Genomic DNA, 12,352 nt, shown 5'->3' with positions numbered 1-12,352 from the left:
ATCTTCAAGTCTTAAAGGCTTTGCCATGGGACCTGAAAGCCTTGTGCTCCTCAGGGCTGGGACACCGTGGAGCTGCTCCTTTGCATAGGGATTGCACCTGGCTTTGAAGCACGGAAATGTATTTATTAATCCTTTGTCCTGCACAGATCTTTCCTGTCATCATTGATAATTTGCCTGAGTTCACTCCCCTGTTATCCACAAATTTCTTTAAAATCTGTTTTAAGTAAGGAGCAATTTGAAAATGGGAAGTGTACAAGGAGCCTGCTTCCATGATTTTTCGGCCTTTAGACAAGCTTGGAGACTTGTGCTAACAGGTTCTAACTGCATTACTGCCTTCAGCTCCTTGCCTTCTGGTTTTCTGCCCTTTGAGCTGGGGGAAGGAGTTAGCCAGACGTCCCAGCGCACAAACTTGATTTGCTTTGAGAGGCACAACAGCGGTTGTTTAACATGGTTTGAGCGTAATATTACCAAAGGGATTACGTGCCTCTGCCACATGAATTTAACAGGACAGGCAGCCTGAGCAACTGGAGCCACCTTGGCGCTGACGCGGTTGGGCCTCAGGGCAAGGGAGCGGTTTCTGGGAAAAGCATGCCAACCCTTGTTGCATAAAGTATTGTCTGCCCTCGCTGTACTTACCGCAAGGTCTTGCCAAAGGACAGATGGCCGGAGATGTTGTGAAATGTCTCAGGAACTGGAATATTAAGATTTTTGTCTCGGTTCGCCCCACGCTTCACGCACGGAGTCCCTGATGTTACCTCCTGCCGTGGCACGTGGGCTACAGCTGGCTTTTTGCTGAGGAGCAGCTTATCTGGGTGGGCTTGCTGCTGCTGGCCACCTGCTTGTTCATACTTTGTCGTTGAAACATGTGCACGCTGAGGGCATGGCGTGCCAGATGGAAGCGTGCAGATGTCTTCTGCCAAGTGCTGTAACCGCACCATAGTGAAAACACTTCGAGCTGCATCTTATAACAACAGTGATAGCTTCAAAATAAGGAAATAGGCAAAATGCTGGGGAAAAGGCCTGGGAATGTGAAAGCAAGTTGGGTCTAGCAGCATCTTAAGAATCTCTGGACTCTGATCGAGCATTTCGGCCAACCATATTTCAGCCCAAAACTCTTCAAGGAGCAGCTGTGCTCATAAGGGGCAGCCAAGGGAAAGGATTTCATCTCTGAAAAGTCTATTGAGTGGAAAGCATGCACCAAATCTGTCTGCCAGAAGGTGGGTCTCATCTGGCAGCAGGGACCGAGCACAGCCCCACCTGAACTGCAGTCATCACAGGATCAGCTCCAGAAGCCATTGCAGTCATCCTCAACAACTGTGAGAAAATATTTGAGGAGTTGAATTCTTCTCTTCTGACAAAGCTTCTGCAAACACACTTTGCCTGGCTGTGCTTCTGATGAGCAAGCAGACATGTTGCAGCAGGAGGAAGTGCTGAGGTTTGGGGAAGTAGAAGCTAAACCAGCAAAACAGTGGTTTTGGTTGCGGTCAATTTCTTCTGGTGCAAGTTATTAATTGCCTCATTGTTCACATAAACAGTGGTCTGAACTTAGAAGGGGTTTTTTTGATTAAACATGATTTATTTCGCTATGGCTCATCAGTGTATCCAGCAGAGAGTTGGGAAACAGCAGCTGTTCTCAGGAAATGTCCTTGCACAAGGAAATTGCTCCAGCTTTGTCTTCTGTAAAAAAGCTTCATTTTAATTCTGAAAAGCTTTGCTTTCTCCTATCAGTTCTGTTTTCCCAAAGTCTGACCAAGCCTCGGCCTTTTCCCCACCAGTGTTTGAGATGCCTTCAGGTTCTCAACCCAATGGAGCTGCAGGCCATTCCTCTCTCCCATTCTCCCTTGCAATCTGTTTGTTTTAAAATGCACCTGACCACCCTGCACTTCTCTCTTTCTCCAACTCCAAATTTAACCCATAGAACAGCCCCATCCTTTAGTACTTTTCAGACACAGATGGTCACTGGGAGCGAGGAGGATGTTTTGCTGCGTACGATCTTCTGCCAGACTCAAAGGAAACGAGCGCTCAGAAATAGACCGACTTTTTTCTTCTTCTTTCATTGCCTCATCTGGTTCTCTAGCATCACCCTTTTCACCAGCTGCAATGGCGATTTTGGGACCCCCCATAACTCAGTCAGGTGGCAAGCAGAGAGGGCAGCAGCGCGTGGATGCCCTGTACCTCCATGGAAGTGGTAGCGCTTCAGGTCAGCAGTCCCAAAAGGTCTGCGCCAAAGGTTGCCTCATCCCCACCTCCGTCAGACCCCAGAGCAGCAGCTGCCCTGAGGAGAAGCAGGAACAACATGGCAGCCGACCAAGTTAACCTGGCAACAAGCAAGCGCCGTGCTGTGACTTGCCTGACGGTGAGCCGCCTTCTCCCTCCGGACACAGGAGGCTGTTGCCTTGGTCTTCACAAGAGCTGCTGTACGTCCACACGAGAGAGCAGCGAGCAATATGGCAGAAGAGAAGTCATCGTACAGCCAGCGGAGAGGGGGATACAGCGATGCTTCGTTCATTAACCTGGCTGCAGCCCTTTGATCTTCAGTCTCACTTCCCCTCCTGCACAAAAAGGATCTCTCCATCGTTCCCTCAGCCAGGTGTCGCACTGGGGAGTGTGCAGCAAGGGTCCCAGCCTGGTCTGGGGCAATCAGCTGGCAGTGGGGGAGGCACGGAGCAGCCAGCCCTGGGTGTAGGTCTCAGGGAGCCACCCGGGGTTGGGGTAGGTGGTAGCCGTGGCCAGCAATGGGGTGCACAAGGCTAACTCAGGCTCCACGCCGTGCTGCAAAGCATAAGGGATGTGATAAAAGGAAAGCAAAACAAGACTGGCTAGAAAGTGCTGAGAAGACAGCAATGGCACACAGAGTGTGTTGTTTTCTGACTTACGCTACACCAAACCTGTCATTTTGTGCAAACATGGAGCAGTGGGTAAGGTTTTCTCTTTCTCTTCTTTTTTTTCCCTTTGGCTAAGGCCTTGTGAATCTCCTGGTCTTCAATATCAGAATGACTTCACAAGGGGAAACAGCCTGATATGAGTGAGCCCATTTCCCAGTCATTAAAATCCAACACCAGCTGCACTGCCAGGGACACGGACAGTCTCTGTGGCAAAGCCGAGCTCCTTGCACCGACTTGCTCATCCTTCTCTCCAGAAAACACACATCCTTCTGTCTGCACCCGCAGATGCTGAGGTGGCTCCCCACCTTCTCCCCTCCCCCAAAGCCACATCCCAGGGCTGCAGTCAGGTGCATTGCTCTGAGTCCTGCCTTGGGAAGGGGACAGTCCTCCCTGGTACCTACTGGTCGCACCATGGCTGCCAGCATAGTTTCCCTCTGTTTCAGCATCATTCCTTCAGCAATGGGTCCAGCAGCAGCACTGCAGATATTACCCAAGACATGGCATGCAAATTTCAGTGGTCTGTGGGGACAGGACAAGGGGCAATGGCTGCAAGTTGGAGCATAGGAAGTTCTGCACCAACATGTGGAAGAACTTTTTCACAGTGAGGGTGACAGAGACCTGGGACAGGCTGCCCAGGGAGGTGGTGGAGTGTCCTTCTCTGGAGATACTCAAGACCCATCTGGACACCTATCTGTGAAATATGAGCCAGGGAGCCTGCTTTGGCAGGGGGGTTGGACCTGATGATCTCTTGAGGTCCCTTCCAACCCCTATGATACTATGATTATATGATTCTTCTGACATACGGCTTGTAATCCTCATGGGAAATATATATATATATATAGGGTGTGTATAGCTTAAATACACCAGTAACAATGTAATTCTATAGAAAAATAAATCCCTGTTCTTCACGTTGTCTTGGAGCTATAAAAATTATTTCATGACCTTTATGTGGAGGTATGAGTTTTGGGAAACCTTAGAGGGAAGCCATGCAATTATTTCTTCCCAAAGTGCAATGTGCTCCTTTGTCTTGATCATGGCCTCTATTTCGTGACTGTAATAATTTGTGTGAGAACAGAGTCAGCTTCTTTACACGCACTTTACTTAACAGACATCTTGAACAGCTTTAAGATTGTGAATTAAATACATGGTGCAGTGTCTGGTGAGTTCTCTTAAGGACAGGTCCATCTTGCAGCAGTACATCACAGAATCACAGAATCACAGGGGTTGGAAGGGACCTTGAGAGATCATCAGGACCAACCCCCCTGCCAAAGCAGGTTCCTTAGGACAGGTCACACAGGTAGGCGTCCAGATGGGTCTTGAATATCTCCAGAGAAGGAGACTCCACGATCCCCCCGGGCAGCCTGTCCCAGGGCTCTGTCACCCTCACTGTGAAAAAATTCTTCCTCATATTGGTGCGGAACTTCCTGTGCTCCAACTTGAGGCCATTGCCCCTTGTCCTGTTTCCACAGACAAGTAAAAAGAGGCTGGCTATTTCCCCCTGTGTCCCACACTTGAGATATTTATAAACATTAATCAGATCCCCTCTCAGCCTTCTTTTCTCAGGGCTGAGCAGCCCCAGTTCTTTCAGCCTTTCCTTGTAGGGGAGATATTATCCTCATTGGGAGGACTCTGTGTACATCCACATGTAGAGACAAGGCACATGTGCATGTGTCGGGGGGGCAACATTGCGTTGGCAGCAGGAACCTGCACTTCTGTTCTGCATTAAGTAATGAAAACTAAAAGTGGATTTACTCAGTTTCAACTGCTAACAGCCCCGCCTTACAAAGAACCGAAGTGATGCTGTTTTCACAGGAGTAACAGAGCATTTACATTCTCTGCACTGCAGGTAGGAAGATGATACACACCATGTCACTGCTGGCTGTCCCGTGAGAAATGTGCCTGTGGTTGGTGCCTGGTAGGAGCGGTTAAGACAAATCAGAATTGCATGTCAGATGCTGTGACTGAGGCAATCTCTTTGTTTGCAAACAACCCACTGAAAGTCTCACTTGTCCACATTGTAGAAACAAACTGACGATTTCCCAACTCACAAAACCCCAGAAAGCTCCAGATTCATGTTCTCTCCCAGACAGTTGTTATCAGAAAGACTATTTCTTCTCTCCCTCGGGATGTCCACTTGCTCATCCCATCCTTGCATGAACTACCAGGACGGCCATGGCCACACTCTGCCCAGCTGCAAGCAGGGAGCGGATGACCTCCCTTGCACCATCTAGCCAAGTGAAGGGGCTGGACTGCTCCTTCCCATTGCCCTTGGAAGCATGGGAAATACCCAGAGTTGCAACCATGCTGGCTTGAAGCCTGTTGTGGGCAACCACAGGCTGGATGCCAACCACCCCCACTTCCACATGAGCCTCTCTGACCAAGGTTGCTCCTGCCTGAGCGCTCTGTTAGACGGCTGTTGCCCTGGTGCCACCACCGCATCCTTTCTGTCTGACCTTAGCACAATAAAACCTACTGATCAAACAGGCATGGGGTCATGGTTTCATCATCACCAGGGTCCTGCAGACTATGTGCCCTCGTGTCCCAGTGCCCTGGCAAGGTGGCAGGAGAGGGGCTGCTGCAGTGCCCCAGGAGGGACTGGCCAGCACATCCTGCTGATAGTAGGAAACCTGCAGTGACATTTTCATTCCCTGCTGCCCCTTCTGCCCAGAGGTGCTGCTTGAGGTGGAAATAAAGGCAGCAGCTGGTTGAAAAGCAGTCTAAATGCCAGATTTCTTTTTTCCCCAAAAAGCCTTCTGGAATAGAGGGAGTGTTGTGGGATTGCATGGTAAGGTCTTTGGGGGAAGAGGGGGAATGCAGGGGTGGCTTCTGTGATAAACTGATAGAAGCTTCCCCTAGGTTTGGCAGAGCCAATACCAGCCATTTCAAGGATGGACCCGCCACTGACCAAGGCTGAGCCAATCAACACCTCTGTCATAACATATTTAAGGAAAATAAAAACTGCAAACTTCAGCTTTTTGCCACCAGAGAAAGGAGGGAGAAGATGTAAGAAACTGTGCAGACATCACAATCAGTGGAGAAGGAAGGGGAGGTGCTGCAGGTGTCGGAGAGAGAGATTGCCCTGCAGCCTGTGGAGAACATGGTGGAGCAGGTGTTACCCCCCAGCCCATGGAAGATGATGGGGAGCAGAGATCCCACCTCCAGCCCATGGAGGACCCCATGGTGGAGCAGGTGGAGACACATGAAGGGCACAGTAATCTGGTGGAAAGCCATTAGAGCAAGGTCCTGGCAGGACCTGCAGCCTATATGTCATGGTTTCACCCTGGCTGAGAGCTGAGATCCACACAGCTGCCTGCTCCTTAAAGGAAAAGAGGAGGGGGAGAAGTGGGGGGGGGGGGGGGGGGGGGGTGAGGGAAGGGAAGGGAAAAGGAAGGGGCAAATAACAACCCAAAACCAAGAAACCAAAAATCCGTGGGTTTGGATAAGGACTGTTTACTAGAAATAGCAGAAAGATAAAATATAACAATGCTAACAGGACTTTAGAGCAAAGAATATATGAAACTGTTGATACACAATGCAGTTTCTCACCGAACCCACAGCTCAGGCCGTGCCACCCAGAGCCGTCCCGGAACCCAACAGTCCCCCAAAAACCACGTGTCCTGGAGCTGCCCACTCCTCCTCCCATCAGCCCCCCTTTGTACTGTGCATGACGTAATTGGCATGGAATACTCTCTTTGGCCGGTTTGGGTCACCTGTCCTGGCTTTGTCCCCTCCTTTCTCATGAATAGAGAAATATGAAGAGCTGAGAAAGTCCTTGACTGTCTGACAGCAACTAAAACCATCAGGGTGTTCTCAGCACTGCTCCCACTTTAACACCCAACACAGCATTCCATCCGCTGCTACAAAAGAAGTTAACTCCATCCTGAGCAAAACCAGGACACTGTAGAGAGAGGAACCCACACTAGAGCAGGTTTGCTGGGGGAACTTGTGTCTCTGTGGGGGACCATGATGGAGCAGTCTGTTCCTAAAGGTCTGTACTCCATGGAAGGGACCCACACTGGGTCAGCTGGTGAAGAGCTGAAACCCCATAAGACAGGACTCATGCTGGAGAAGTTCATGGAGGACTGTCTCCCGTGGGTGGGACCCCACGCTGGAGCAGGGGAAGAGCGTGAGGAGTCCTCCCCTTGAGAAGGAAGGACTGGCAGAGACAATTCGTGGTGAACTGACCAAAACCCCCATTCCCCATCCTGCCGTGTGCTTGCGGGGGGAGGAGGGAGAGAAATCATGAATAATGTTGAGTCTGGGAAGAAAGGAGGGGTGGGGGGAGATGTCTTAAGATTTGGTTTTATTTCTCGTTATCCTACTCTGTTTTCATTGCATCATAAATTAGATGCATTTTATTCCGCATTGAGTCTGGGTTGCCCGTGACACTGATTGCGGGATGATCTCTCCCTGTCCTTATCTCAACTCCCAAGCCTCTCAATATGTATTTTCTCCCCTGTCCATCTGAGAAGGGGAGTGATAGACCAGCTTCGGTGGGCATCTGGCCTCCAGCCAGGGTCAAACCACCACAGGGAACTACAGTGAAACTGTGATAAAGGGCCCAGAGGGTGTGTTTGCAGACTCTGGGGAAGGAGAAGCTACAGAGGGAGAGAAGAAAACAACATAACCTCTTCCTCATTGTAAAAACAGACTTGGCTGCTAATTTTACCCCCATGGTGACTTTAGATGAGGAGGAGGACTGCAGCTTCAGCAGTGCTGCAGCAGCACTTCTAAAAAAGCATTATTCTTTGCATGGCAAATCTCACAGGCATTAATTCCACGTGTCCATATAGGCACCAGAAGCTGATCCTGCCTTGACTGTAGTGATACCTTGTATGTAAATTTGAACTCACATATATGTTTTAGGAGTGAGATCCGGACTCTAAATTTGGGATGTTTCTGCTTTCCTAGACTGGGATTATCACAGGACTGACGGCCAGGAGCTCCACCAAGGAGCTGGACTGACCACATATATTTTATCTGCCTTGTGAAACCCGTGGGGCACAGGTGGGAGCACTGATCTCAGAAAAAGACCCCAACTCAAGAGCAGGTTTTGCTTTATGAATAAGGTAATGTTCTTGAGGAGCTGGGCTGTCCTGAGTTTGTTACCACATGCAAAACTCCACTAAGGCAGACAAAGGAGTTGTTTCACCCACTAGCAAAGACCACTCTGTTCAGAATACACTTGTGCTTTAGGCCAGGTCTACATCTTGATGACAATTTCCAGGACTTTGCTGTCCATCTGCTACTTGTGACACCAAGGGTGTGCTCCAAGACTGAGGCCAGTCATAGTTAAGGTGGGAGAAACGCTGTTTGACTTGGTTGAACTTCCTTTAAATTAAAAAGGCTGCTTCATAAACCTGTTTGAAAACTAAAAACTCTTCCTGCCAAAAATAGTCACATTTTATCTCCTGTCCCAAATTGGAAGAGGTAAATTAGGGAAACAGCTACCAGATAAATTCCAGTTTAGGGGAACAGAAATTTCTTTTCTAACTCAACCTTTGCTGCCTGAGTAGCTAAAGTGCAAACCAGCCTGCAAAGCCAGCTAGTTTGTTCTTTTGGGGTTTCTTTTTGTTTCGTTGGTTTTTGTTGGGGTTTTTCTGTTGTTGTTGTTTTGGGGTTTTGTTGTTTGGGGTTTTTTTACCATGCAAAACCTGGAGAAGAAGCCATGAAGTCCAGGGGCTCTAGCAGGAATTTGAATAAAGTGAGTCAAAAATGCTTCTGGGGTAACTGCCATCAGTGCACACCTTATGGTAAGGGGGCATTGCTCTACTATATTCCCTTGGTCCTTTCCATTTAAGATGAGCTTTACTTCAGTTTGTCTGTGTAAGTGCCAGGAATCTTAAAGGGAGCTGTCCCAACCTTCTTTGCCTGGGTGGGGGGGGGGGGGGAAGGCTAGTGTAACATTCAGTAAGGGGTGAAGCCTCTCTCCTCCTCTACCAGCTGCAAAGGGAACAAGCAACTTCTCCCAGCCACTCTTAAATGCTCCATTTAAAAAAAGGGAAATAACCTGATAAACAGTATGTATCCAACTGGCAGAGGAAGTCTAGCTGGATTTCCAAAGAAAACAAAACTGAATCAGAGGCTGCTAATAATAGCACTTTCCCATATCCGTATTTAAATCCTTCTCTTCTTTTTCCATGGTGCTCCAAGGCAAAGAACAGGACAGTTAGCAAATAGCGTTTCTGGAAGAGCAGTTGTTCCTGGCCAAGAGTGACATGAACGTTGAATGCCTTGCTGAGTGCTCTTCACAAGAGCAGGGATGACTTTAAACTGTAGGATGTGTTTTTCCTCTGTTCCTATTTGTCCTGACAACAGAAACTAAGGCAATTTCCATCTTTCAGCCAACTTCTGCTCTCACTTGTACACATACACATACTGAAAACTGTTGCATGACTTGTAGTTCACGTGTGACACTAATAGGCTCTTGGGCTGTTGATTCAATCACATCAATTTTTTTATCTCCTTTGCATATGTCTGAACTGATAATCCACAAACAGCATTTCTTATTTATAGTGTAGAAAGGGGGGAGATGAAATACAATAGAGCAGAAATACAAGTTTTGACCCCAGGAGTATTTTACCAAATCTGAGGCAAGAAAGAAAAGACCCAAGTGCTTTAGGTTCCCCCAAGGTGCTCCTTACTTTCACTGACCTGATGGAGGGCTTCCCAGCTGGTACAAATATAATCTCAAAGCATGTACTTAGTCCCAGTCAGTCATCCATGAGGCCTGATGCATGAGTAATTTTCCTGTCTCATGGGAATTCAAGGATATTGTCTTCTGTGAGGAGAGCTGGGCCGCCGGCAGGCCCACTGTCCTCCTTGCCAATTTTTTCCTTTTTAGTGTCTGTGTTACAAGAACTGCTTTTTGAGGTCTCTGCAAGGGCCCTTCACAGAAAGCTCAATGAACATGACGGTAAATGTAAGGCAAATCCCATAATTACCAAATCCAATAGTCCAAATTTGACCATTGACAATATCCATCCTGAAATTCCCCAGTCATGAAACCAATTGTAAGTGCCTTGATACCTTTGCTGTTGCTGTTGCATTTGTTTGTTTTGCCAATCAGGAGTGTCAGAAGTGCAGATAACATCAGCCTCATGTTTTCCTGCAGGCACCGATTGCAGTCTGTGACCTTAGGCTGTGCAGAAATCACTATTTCCCTAATTTTCATTTAGCACAAACACATGCGTTTTTCAAAGACTGTTAGATCATTCAAAATATCCTGCAGCAAAATTCATAGTCCACTGTGGCTGCACTTGGAACACTTGACTTCAGTTACTGGGATCAGGATCTCGTCCTGGTTCATGCAAGCTCGAGTTCTTCTGGATCCACGGCTTTATCCGCTTGGCTCCCGTGTCTGGAATGACACAGGCAGATCTCCTTCCCAAGTTAGTACCTGTAACTTCGTTCTTAATAACACTTGACATTGACTTTTCTTTCTCTTTTTTCCTCTTTTCTTTTTTTCAAACCTTCTTTTAAACCTACTGCATGGTTCACCATTGGAGGTACCAAATGTGACAGACATAAACAGTTCAAAACATAAAGAGCTTTGTGAGAGTTTGACTCATACATTCTACCGTGGCTTTGCCTGTAGGCAAATGTGGTGTCCCTGTAACATAGGCAGTGTTTGTGCCATATATTCTGAGCTGTTGCCCAGTTTGATTTCATGGGGTATTCAAGAGCTGCTAAAGCAGAGCACACTGACTGGATTCCCCCGTTTGTGCAGTAGTTCACACTGCCAGAAAACACAGTAATCACTAATCCCTTGCGCTGGTAACTCATGAATCAAACTTTCAATGTCCAAGTTGTTTTTCCATAATCAAATTCTCATCCATGTAATGATAAAAGAGTAGATCAGGATGCATTTTTCATACTGGAGCAAGTGTCCAGGCCACATAAGTCTGGCACATAGTTGGTGAATTTTTATGCCTTGTGGAAGCAAGTCTCAATAATACCTTTTGGAAAAAAAGCCCCAATCTCTTAAAATTTCTGCATGGTCCACAAACTTGCAGAAGGGTTTATATCACATCTCCTGCTCCCACATCTTGTGGCCTTGCCACATGATACACAAGAATACGCTGACCGATTTTTGACCCTTCTCTTCTCACCAAGATGGCGTGGGGCCTAGTCTTACTAAGCTACACAGGTGACTGCTTGGACAACTGCTTCATAGCTTCATGGCCTTGCTTCTCAAGCCATTCTGCAACAATAGGCCAGTCAGCCCCACCTCTGTCCCTGGAAAGGTGATGGAACAGCTTGTTCTGAATGCCATCTCCAAGCAATTGGATGAGAAGAAGGTCATGAGGAGCAGTCAGCATGGATTCACCAAGGGGAGATCGTGCTCGACCAATCTCATAGCTTTCTATGATGTCATCACTGGCTGGGTGGATGGAAGGAGAGCAGTGGATGTCATCTACCTTGACTTCAGCAAGGCTTTTGATACTGTCTCCCATGACATCTTGACAACAAAGCTGAGAGAGCATGGGATAGATGAGTGGACAGTGAGGTGGGTTGAGAACTGGCTGTCGGACCGAGTCCAGAGGGTGGTGATCAGTGGAGCAGAATCTGACTGGAGACCTGTGACTAGCTGTGTTCCCCAGGGTTCGGTGTTGGGTCCAGTCCTGTTTAATATCTTCATTGATGACCTTGATGAGGGAATAGCACCCACCCTCAGCAAGTACCTGATGATACAAAGCTGGGAGGAGTGGCTGACACGCAGGAACACTGCGCTGCCATCCAGCGAGACCTGGACAGGCTGGAGAGCTGGACTGGGAGAAACTAGATGAAATTCAACAAAAGCAAGTGTAAAGTCTTGCACCTGCAGAGGAATAACCGTCTGTATCAGTACAGACTGGGGAATGACCTGCTGGAGAAGAGCTCAGTGGAGAAGGACCTGGGGGTCCTGGTTGATGACAGGTTGGCCATGAGCCAGCAGTGTGCCCTGGTGGCTAAGAGAGCCAATGGGATCCTGGGGTGCATCTGGAGGAGTGTGGCCAGCAGGTCAAAGGAGGTGATCTTCCCCCTCTACTCTGCCCTGGTCAGGCCCCATCTGGAGTATTGTGTCCAGTTCTGGGCTCCCTGGTATAAAAAGGACAGGGATCTCCTGGAGAGAGTCCAGAGAAGGGCTACGAAGATGATTAAGAGCCTGGAGCATCTCCCCTATGAGGAGAGGCTGAATAAGCTGGGGCTGTTCAGTCTTGAGAAGACTAAGGGGAGACCTAATTAAAGTTTATAATTATCTTAAGCATGGGATGCAGGGGGAATCAGCCAGCCCTTTTCAGTGGTCTGTGGGGACAGAACAAGGGGCAGTGGCTGCAAGTTGGAGCACAGGAAGTTCCGCACCAACATGCGGAAGAACTTTTTCCCAGTGAGGGTGACAGAGCCCTGGGACAGGCTGCCCAGGGAGGTGGTGGAGTCTCCTTCTCTGGAGATATTCAAGACCCGCCTGGACACCTACCTGTGCA

Source organism: Gallinula chloropus, assembly GCF_964237585.1.
Source record: "Gallinula chloropus genome assembly, chromosome: 2".
NCBI lineage: Eukaryota > Metazoa > Chordata > Aves > Gruiformes > Rallidae > Gallinula > Gallinula chloropus.
The sequence above is the reverse complement of the archived record's forward strand: the minus strand, read 5'-3'. Positions refer to the sequence as shown.